At 35.5% G+C, this 9,644-nt stretch overlaps 1 pseudogene; it reads left to right on the top strand.

Moving 5' to 3' along the window:
• The first annotated feature begins 1,097 nt into the window (after positions 1-1,097).
• Positions 1,098-4,720, top strand: LOC120143332 (annotated as a pseudogene).
• The last annotated feature ends 4,924 nt before the right edge of the window (positions 4,721-9,644 follow it).

The raw sequence follows: 9,644 nt of genomic DNA, 5'->3' as shown, positions 1-9,644 counted from the left end.
TTATGTCCTTGAAATTTCAAAAGTTATAAAATGATTGTTAAATTTGAATTTGGATATATGTATATATATACAAAATAATCATAAACAACGATAACGTACACAAATGATCATTAAATTGTGGTAAAAAATATTTTGGTTATTGATGTTTGTTATAACATAATCATTAAATTTATCAAGCCATTATAAAATGGTAATTGCGTGTTACAAAATAGTTATAAATTTCAGTAAGTTTAAAGATCACTTGTAATAGTTTGATAAGTTTTAGTGATCATTTTATACTAATTTGATCAATATATTTATAATAAGAGTAAAGTACACAGATGGTGCCCGATTATTCATTTAGTTGAAAATTAACAATTATCTAAGGTCGGAAGTTAACCATTAATAAAGCGTACACACCCTGTAGAAAGAGTTGCTCGAACTCATGATCTCTAGGGAAAACAACATTCTCATTGATCATTGAAACTACTTAATAGGTTCAATAATAAAAAATTATTTTAATATAATTTATTAAATATTTATATACTTTACCATAACAATAATAATATGGTGTCTAACATCCAATATATTACATGTGGCCCAAGTGTTGAAGCATTAATAACAATAAAAATATTTTATTATTAATGGGTTTAATAAATATTATATACTTTAATATAATACTCTTACAGCCCCACTTTAATATAATGCTCAAATAAAAACCTCAATTCCTCCCTGCACTGCTCGCTTCGGACTAAACAATATATGATAGAATATGACATGGCCTGCATGGCGACCAACAATGGCGCATAGTTTGCATGGCGACCTAAACAATGGCGCATCGCTTGCATGACGACCTAAATAGGTCGTTTGGACCACCTGACGACCAATACAATTACTGTAGCAATCGCCTCATTTCAACAATTAATTCTTCGAAAATAATATCTTGTGAATTTTTTTTCCAATACATTATTACGTGAGTTTGGCCATTTTTTAATTTTAATTCATATCCAATAATATAATAATTATTTATGGAATATATAATATTGTTTAATTTTAATATTATTTTAAGTAATGGATTGGGAGCTTGGCTCAACAAGGCTGATCATGAAAAGAGAAAAGAGAAGCAGCAAAACGCAACGCCCAAAGGAAAGACAAGTTCACACTTTGAGAAATACATTTGTATAGGCTCACTCCAAACATTTGTATAGGCTCACTCCAACTTCTCGACCGTCTGCAGCTGCTAAACGCTTTCTTCTTTCTTCTTCAGATTCAAAATCGCCAGGCCATGTACTTATCGGAGAAGCCCCGCCCAATAGGCGTATACAAAGAGGAAGGTCCCGTCGCCGCCCGTGACATGATCATCGAGGTCACAACCAATGGCGATTTGCCACCTCACCAGCAGCCTCACCCCCACCCCACCACCAACAACATCAACAGAAACAGCAAATGATCTTAGGCGAAAGCAGCGACGAAGATCCTGAAGTCAAAGCCCCCAAAAAACGAGCCGAGACGTGGGTCCAAGACGAAACCCGCAGCCTTTTTGGCTTTCGAAGAGAAATGGACGGCCTCTTCAATACTTCCAAATCCAACAAGCATTTGTGGGAGCAGATTTCGGCTAAGATGAGGGAGAAAGGGTTCGATTCGATAGATCCCCCACCATGTGTACCGAAAAGTGGAGGATCTTGTTGAAAGAGTTCAAGAAAGCTAAGCATCAAGATAGAGGGAGTGGGTCGGCCAAGATGTCTTATTACAAGGAAATTGAAGAGATTTTAAGGGAGAGGACAAAGAATGCCTACAAGAGCCCAACCCCTACTCCTAAAGCTGATTCATTTATGCATTTCGCTGACAAGGGTGTGTGTTTATATTTTTAGGCTTTTCCTCTTTGGCATTTTTAGAAAGTGGGAATTTTTTTGTTCAGTTGTTCATGGGATGAATGGTGGGTATTCTTTGTAAAAAGCTCTATTCTGGTGGTTATTTCAAGACAGATGAAAGCTTTAGTGGTTGAATTTGTTGAAAGTTACTCCCTAAAGTGACTTAAGAGGGAATTATGAATTGCTATTGTTAGGACCTTGGAAGGTGAGATCCCCGTATCCATACCTGAAAATATGTTGGAAACAGACGCTTCAAGAGAAATGATGAGTCGGAGCATGCCATAAAGTTGCTATTAGTTTTTAGGTTGAATTTGTTTAAAGTTTCTTCCCGAAGTGACTTAAATGAGGGCATTATAATTGCTATTGGGAAAGGGGGAAAAGAAGGTTACTTTTAGTTATTTCACTATGGGAATTTCTTTGATTTGAAATAACTTTGACTGAGTAGGCTTCCAATTTTGTCGATGGTTATAATGAGTGCTTTATAAGAAGTTTTGTTTGCTTTAATCATGTTTATGAAGTTGATATTGACAAAACTCCCGCTGATATCTTTATTGTGGTGTTTTAGATGGCTATATATATATATATGTATTATGTCTGCTCTTGAAGCAAGGTGCCATATCAAAAGAAAAACTGCATGATTTGAAATATGGTATCGTGATCAAGGTCCTTGAAGCATGAATCATGCTCAACAGATCAGGAATTTTTAGTTTGATAGGAAACTTCCAGATATGGAGTGAAGGCTGTAGATTTCTCTGGTTCTATAAAGTTTAGTATATTATAGCCTGTAAGAGCAGGGAAGTCGAATGTCAATAAGCGCTATAGGCTTCTTTGGTTTCTTTAAAGTTTTGATATGATGTAAGGATTGTAGGCTTCTTTGGTTTCTTTATAGTTTCAACATGATGTAGGATTCTGGGATTCTATTCTATGGTTTCTTTAAAGTCTAGAGTATAGCCTATAAGAGCAAGGAAGTTCTACATAGGCAAGCGCAGGAGGCTTCTTTGGTTTTTTTAGGTTTAGATATGGCGTGAAGGGAGTGGGCTTTTCTGGTTTCTTTAAAGTTTAGGAAACAACCTGTAATAAAAGCAGGGAAGTAGTAGTAAATATGTTTAAGAATTAAATTCTTATTTTGGTAGAGATAATTATCACTATTGGTCTATCGATTTCCATTCTGTTGTCTTTTGTTGCTGGATCCCTTGTCCATTCACTTCGTTCTATGTTTTCTTGGTTTCATCTGGTTTCACCCTTCACATAAACTTGCTGTTGCACAGCACTTTACAAAAGCAGTATATAAGTTTTAACCTCCTGCTTTTGGAGATTTTGATTTCACATTCATACTGCAACATATATCAAGTCTTGCATCCTATTATAATGATTTTCATTATCTTTGCCAATATGGTTTGGTTCTTGCAGGCTTTGATGATACTGGCATATCATTTGGTCCTGTTGAAGGTATGTTGTTGTAATTTGAGTTTGCTTTCTTCACGTTTATTCTTGTTTTTTCGTCAAGTTAATCTGGCATATTGATGCACTTCCACACTGAATTAACAAGTAAAAATTATGTACCCTGAGGAGTGAGCAAATAACTTCTTACTGAAGCATGTCTTCAATCTATTCTCAATATCATGTATTTGAAATGTTATGCATCTCCTTCTGCTTGTGTATTCTGGTGTGCAGCAAATGGTAGGCCAACACTCAATCTTGAAAGACGTTTAGATCATGATGGACATCCTCTTGCTATCACAACAGCTGATGCAGTTGCAAACAGTGGTGTTCCACCTTGGAGTTGGAGAGCGGAGATGAAAATTTTAAATTCAATGAATATCCACTCCATATATCGACTTCTCATTTTCTTTCACGTTCTTTTTGGTAGGTGGGAGACTGTCGGTCATACGGAACCATGGATGCAGAGGGGCGATTAAATCTGCATTTAGATTGAGAACGAAACATTCATTTTGGTTGGAGGATGAAGACAATATGGTTCGCAGTCTCGACAGGGAAATTCCTCTAGGGAATTATACACTCCACCTTGATGAAGGTAACATCGGCATGGGTGCCTTTAGACGATATAATTCTGGTCATTTAGGGAATTAACAAGTTATTTTCATGTCATGTGTTTTGGTGTTTGACTTTTTATGATCAAATTAAGTTGAGTCGGGTTTGGGTATTCTGATTGGTGAAGACATCATCATTTTGCTATCAAATGTATCTCGGGGACATGATTGCTGACATTTTTTTCACTGATAGAAGAGAATAACACAATAAGTACTTATTTTTTGTGCATTTTTTACCTCCTGCATTCAGGTTTGGCTATAAAAGTGTGCCTCTATGACGAGTCAGATCATATACCAGACCACACTGAAGAGATGATTTTCTACACAGAAGATGACTACCGTGAATATCTAGCCCGTAGAGGCTACACAGGTGTCATGGAGATCGATGGATACAAAAACGTAAATAATATGGATGACCATCGACCTAATGCTATATATCGTGGGGTGATCTGATTACCAGTACATTCCTCTCGAGAGGCTATACAAAGTTGCTTCATCTTGACACTACATATGCATGTTGGATATTCTAATATTCGCTCTGCTGCATTATAAAAATGGTGATTATTTTGTTTGCAATGTACTAATCCGAACCGTGCAACGCGGCTGTAAATAGCTTGTTGTCTAATGTTTCTTCATAGGACACGGGATCCAGTCTCCGCCTACGGTACCAGTTCTGTTCATGCTGCCTAGACGTCTGGTGTTTGTAAATATGCACTTTAGATTAAGTGCAGTTCTGCAATTTGACCTTGAACTCCAGTTTTCAAGACCTATTTTGTATATCTGCTTCAAACATTTCTCAAATGCATGATATTATTTTAAGGGGGGGGGGTCCACTTACCCCAATCTTGATTTCTAGAAAACAACTCATAAAATTGTATAGGTTATTATTGTTAATCTCTAACATCATGGTTCCCTAATTTTTAATTTTATTCTACAAGTCGGATCAACAATTATAACAACTCCAAGAAATGGGTTTCAATGATACGCAAGAGGCTATGGAGCTACCGCCGGTAATGACCATGCTGCAGTCGAGAGACTTTTGGGAAATCCCGGGCAGTAATGCCTTGAAATTTGACTAAGAAACTCTCCCATGTAAAGATTAGTGGATGTTGGCTTGATGCCTCGACAAACCACGGAGATTATGGGGCATGCGTGCTTGATTCTTTGTTTTGGCAGTGCGTAATAAGCAAGTAAACAAGAAAATGTTATACCCGAGAACTTGGAATTGGAAGTTGTTCATGTAGCCTTACGCATACATACTTTGGAACATCAATACATCCATGGCTGAAGCAAATGCCTCAACACCAGGAAAGATAAGGAGATCTATTAGTCTGTTTCGAGTAAAATCTGTCTTTATATTTTTTCCATTTTACATTGAAGCTGCTTGTAATAGAACAGAACCAATAAACATTTCATTGATAACCTCAAAAGGAATACAAGACCTTGACAATGCAGCAGAATGCTGCCTGCCTTAACAAAACAAAGCTGCAAATCACAGAAACGTACGTGATTTATCTATGAAATAAAAGAAGAAATATAAGACTTCAATCCCACAAATAGCATCCATACTCGATCAAGCTCCCTGCTACTTCACATGGACACGGTGAAAGTCCTGGCCGTCTTCTTTGGAATAAAGAGTGACCCTAGCTTTCTTCCCCGCCCAATTGAAGAAACGAGTCCACTCAGAGCCACTGATGTGGTACTTGTTGCCTCCTAATCTCTTGCATTTAAACTTCCATCCTTCAGACTCGTATGTGACCTTCAAGACAATCGTACCACCAGGAGCTTCAGCAAGTGTACCGCTGAGATCATCAAACCTCCATCCTGCTTCATTGTTTCCATCAAGATAAACTTGCCCCATCACCGATGACATGTTCTTCAGGACTCTGCAGATTCGAGTTTTTTTTGTTTTCTGAAAGAAGGTAGAATGTAGCTTTGGTTGCATTTTTCATGGATCCCATGAGGGGTTATTTAAACTGTAAAATCTATGCTTTCTCGAGCGATGAGAGGATAAAATGCATATTGTTTTGGTCATCGCGAGAGCTAAAATGGCGATGCTCTGTTTTGATGAATAAAGTTGGTGAGGTGGAAGAGCAAGCAATGCATCATTGGGTAGCCTGAGAGCGCGATTTTCAGCTTCTGGATGTTGGAAAGATAGATATCTGAAATTGTGGGGAGAAAACCTTTCGACATTGTTCCAACTCGATGCTCTGTTTTTTAAGGTACCCCGGCCTGAATGTTTTCTAATTTGTTTTGTCTTGGTGTTTGCGAGAACTAACTCGTCATTAGGTAGTGCGAATGAACGCACGAGATTTCGTTTATAATTAATATTGCGCACTTTTTTTTTTCTCAAAACACAGAAAACCACGACATTGCTCGCTCGCGGGAGAGACGATGAATCAGACTTTCCCAGCCCATTAGGGTAAATTCTAATTTTAATCACTCATCTTAATTCTCATTCTTACTTTAGCCACTATCTTTTTTCTTTAAGTTTTTTTGAATAATTCCTATTTCAATTACTCAGGCCTAAAATCAATAACATTAAACTGTCATAGCCTATATTTTGCTGACTTAAATTATTGTTTGCTTGCCTGGAAATCACGTCTTGGTCGTGTTAAATTTTATTTAATTTGATTTTTAAATTATAATTATTTGTAACTTTTTTCTTATTATCAAATCTTTAATATTTTTAGGGATAATATAAAAGTAAGTGTTAAAACTATAACTGAAGTTAACTTTAGATGCTTAAATAATTTTTCATTAGAAATATATGTCTAACGTTTTCAATATTACACTGTTAGATGCTTGGATTATAACCGTCGTTAAATTATACCATTAAGTGGCACATGTCACATTTATACTTTTTTAAAAGGAATGATTTTAAAAAAAATTAAGAATAATACTAATTAAAAAAACTCATTTTTATGAAATTACAAAAAAAATCAAAACCCTAAAAATCTTCATTTATAGTCCTATTACCAATCGTCGTCGGTTGGCCTTTGTCATCATTAAACGATCACTCACTCGTCGTCGGACCTCCGTTGTCGAGCCTCCCTTTTATTTGTCGTCCTAATTCCTCTAAATCCATAAATTCCTAAATTTAAATTCCTAAAATCTCAAATATTCAATCTCTAACCCTATATGTCTCAAGACATTGGTTTCTGAAGGTAGAATATCATATACGGGGTGGGAGTTTATATACAGTGATCAAAACATTTATTTAACGGATATTGACAATGGGCTTGGGAAGGAGAGCGACGTACAAGGGAATTTTGATTTTTTTCTAAAAAATGTTTTTTAGATAATTTTTTTTTATTTTTTTAAAATAAAAAATATATATAAATTGTGTTATGCAACCTCTTTTAGGAATAAGTGTTTGATCTAGTCGATTCAAGAAAAAATTAAATTATTTAAATTGATTATTTTTATTTTTTAATTTAAATCTTATTTGATTTTTTGGATTGAGTCATGCCTATTCGATTTGTTCAAGTTTTTGTTTAAATTTAATTATAAATATTTATAATATTATGGTGTTGTTTGATTTTAATTTAAGCAATTTTCTATGAACCATATACAATACACGTAACTATTTTTTCATATTTTTTTAACACACACGTATATATATGTCTAGTGACTCAACTTAAACATGAAAAATCATTCCATTATTCACTAAAAATTTTAAGTTATTCGAGTTATATTTTACAATTTAACCCGAATTTAAAATTTTCGAGTCGAGTTGGGTTTAAACAATTACAAATTGAATCATTTTTTAACATCTAATAAAAATATAATTTTCAAAATTGAATCGAGTAACTTTTTTTACTAACAGGAAATCAAAAACCAACTCACTTGCTGACCTTTTTAGCACAATGATACTTTGATTTTGAGATAAATGAGTGTTTAGTTCCTAAACTTTCTAATTTTTCTTTATTTAATTCCTAAACTTTATTTTCGTATATATCAATCTCGAAATCTCCTAACATTTTCTAACTTGCTCTTTAAATGGATTCTTATCTCTTGACTCTCTAAAATTGTACTTAACAACGTGCATTTGATCTTTATTTGATAGATTTTTATTCGGCTTAATTTTACAAAGTTAAATTTTTTGTTTTAAAATTTTGAGTTCAAATCAAATCGAAATTTTAAAAGGATATGATTAAGGCGAGTTCAAATTTGGAATTAAATTTATAATAAAAAATATTTGACTCAATGCTTAAATACACATTTATCTCCTTAACTATACCATTTGTACTGAGTTGCTTCCTAAGTATTTTTTTGAAACATTTTACCCCTTAACTATAAATCGTTAATTCCGTTTAAAAAAATAATCATAAACCAATCAGAACACGCCATGTCACTATTTTATTTTAATTTTCTTTTTTTAAACTGAATAAATAAAAATAGATTAAATAAATAATATCAAACCTTTCTCTCACCTCTCCCTCTCCTTCACCTGCTACCCTCTATTACAAGCCAACTTCGACCCTCCAACCGGAATTAACTATAAAGGTGAAAGATAAGGTCCACGATGGCGAACACGATGATCCTGGTGATTCCTACAACCTTTACAAAAAACCCCGATCTTTCCCATTAAATACATCTTCACTCTCCTTTACATCCTCTTCGTCTTCATCATCTCTCTCTTCGCCACCAGTTCCATCACTTACAGTGTTTTCCACGGCTTTTATGGTCGGCCCGTAAAGCTCGTATCTGCTATCAAACCAACTTTCACTTCCTTCTTTCCTTTGCTCTCGACTTGCCTTGTGACAGAGCTTATCCTCTCTAGGATCCTTGTAATTCTCGGTTTAATCTTTTTGGGATTTCTCAAGATAACCTAAATTTTAGGCTTCCAAGTTAATTACTCTTCCCCTTATTTCCTTTCCCTCTGTAGTCTGTTTAGCTTTCCTTGTTACTTTCATGTTTATTGTGTTCTATTTATAAGTTAAGTAGGCATTTGCTTATGTTGCTGTTGTAGTCGAATCAAGCTAGGGAATTGAACCATTAAAACGAAGCAAAAATCTAGTTAGATGACCGAAAAGAGTTGTTTTTTCTAGCTATGCTTCTTTTTTTGGGTTCTTCAGTGGGATTCTAATATGGGTCTCAGCTGCTAGATGGGGTAATGCAGTTGCTGATAAATGAAAAAATTGGGCATTTATTATACACATTGTGCTCACTTCTTCTTTGTTCAAGTCACTTATGCTTTCTTATTTGGCGGCAAGTACAGTCTGGTGATTCCGGTGGGAGGTACGGAGTTGACTGGTAATTGAGGAGAGCAAACGGTGAGGGTAGCGAGTAGGGATGGCAATGGGTCGGGTCGGGTTTTTGGGCCACCCGACCCGACCCAAGAAGAAAGGGTTTTTCACCCGTGACCCGACCGACCCGACGAAATTAAGGTTTCACCCGACCCGATCCGACCCGAATATATGACTTAGAAACCCGACCCGACCCGACCCGAAATAATAATAAAAAAAATTTTATTCAATGAAAACAGTGACTTAATTGAAAAAAATTATATATGGAGGGACATTATTGTAATTATCCCTAAATATATAGGATAAAATTATATATATTTTTCGGGTCGGGTCGGGTCGGATTTTTTTCACCCTAAACCCGACCCGACCCGACCCGAACAGTACATTTAAAAAAAACCCGACCCGACCCGACCCGAACCCGAACCCGAAATTTTTTTAAAAAAATCCGACGCGATCGGGTCGGGTCGGGTCGGAACCCGTCGGATTTGGGT

Source organism: Hibiscus syriacus, unplaced genomic scaffold, assembly GCF_006381635.1.
Source record: "Hibiscus syriacus cultivar Baekdansim isolate YM2019G1 unplaced genomic scaffold, ASM638163v2 tig00110840_pilon, whole genome shotgun sequence".
NCBI lineage: Eukaryota > Viridiplantae > Streptophyta > Magnoliopsida > Malvales > Malvaceae > Hibiscus > Hibiscus syriacus.
Note: the sequence above shows the minus strand (reverse complement) of the source record. Positions and strands in the feature narration are given on the sequence as shown.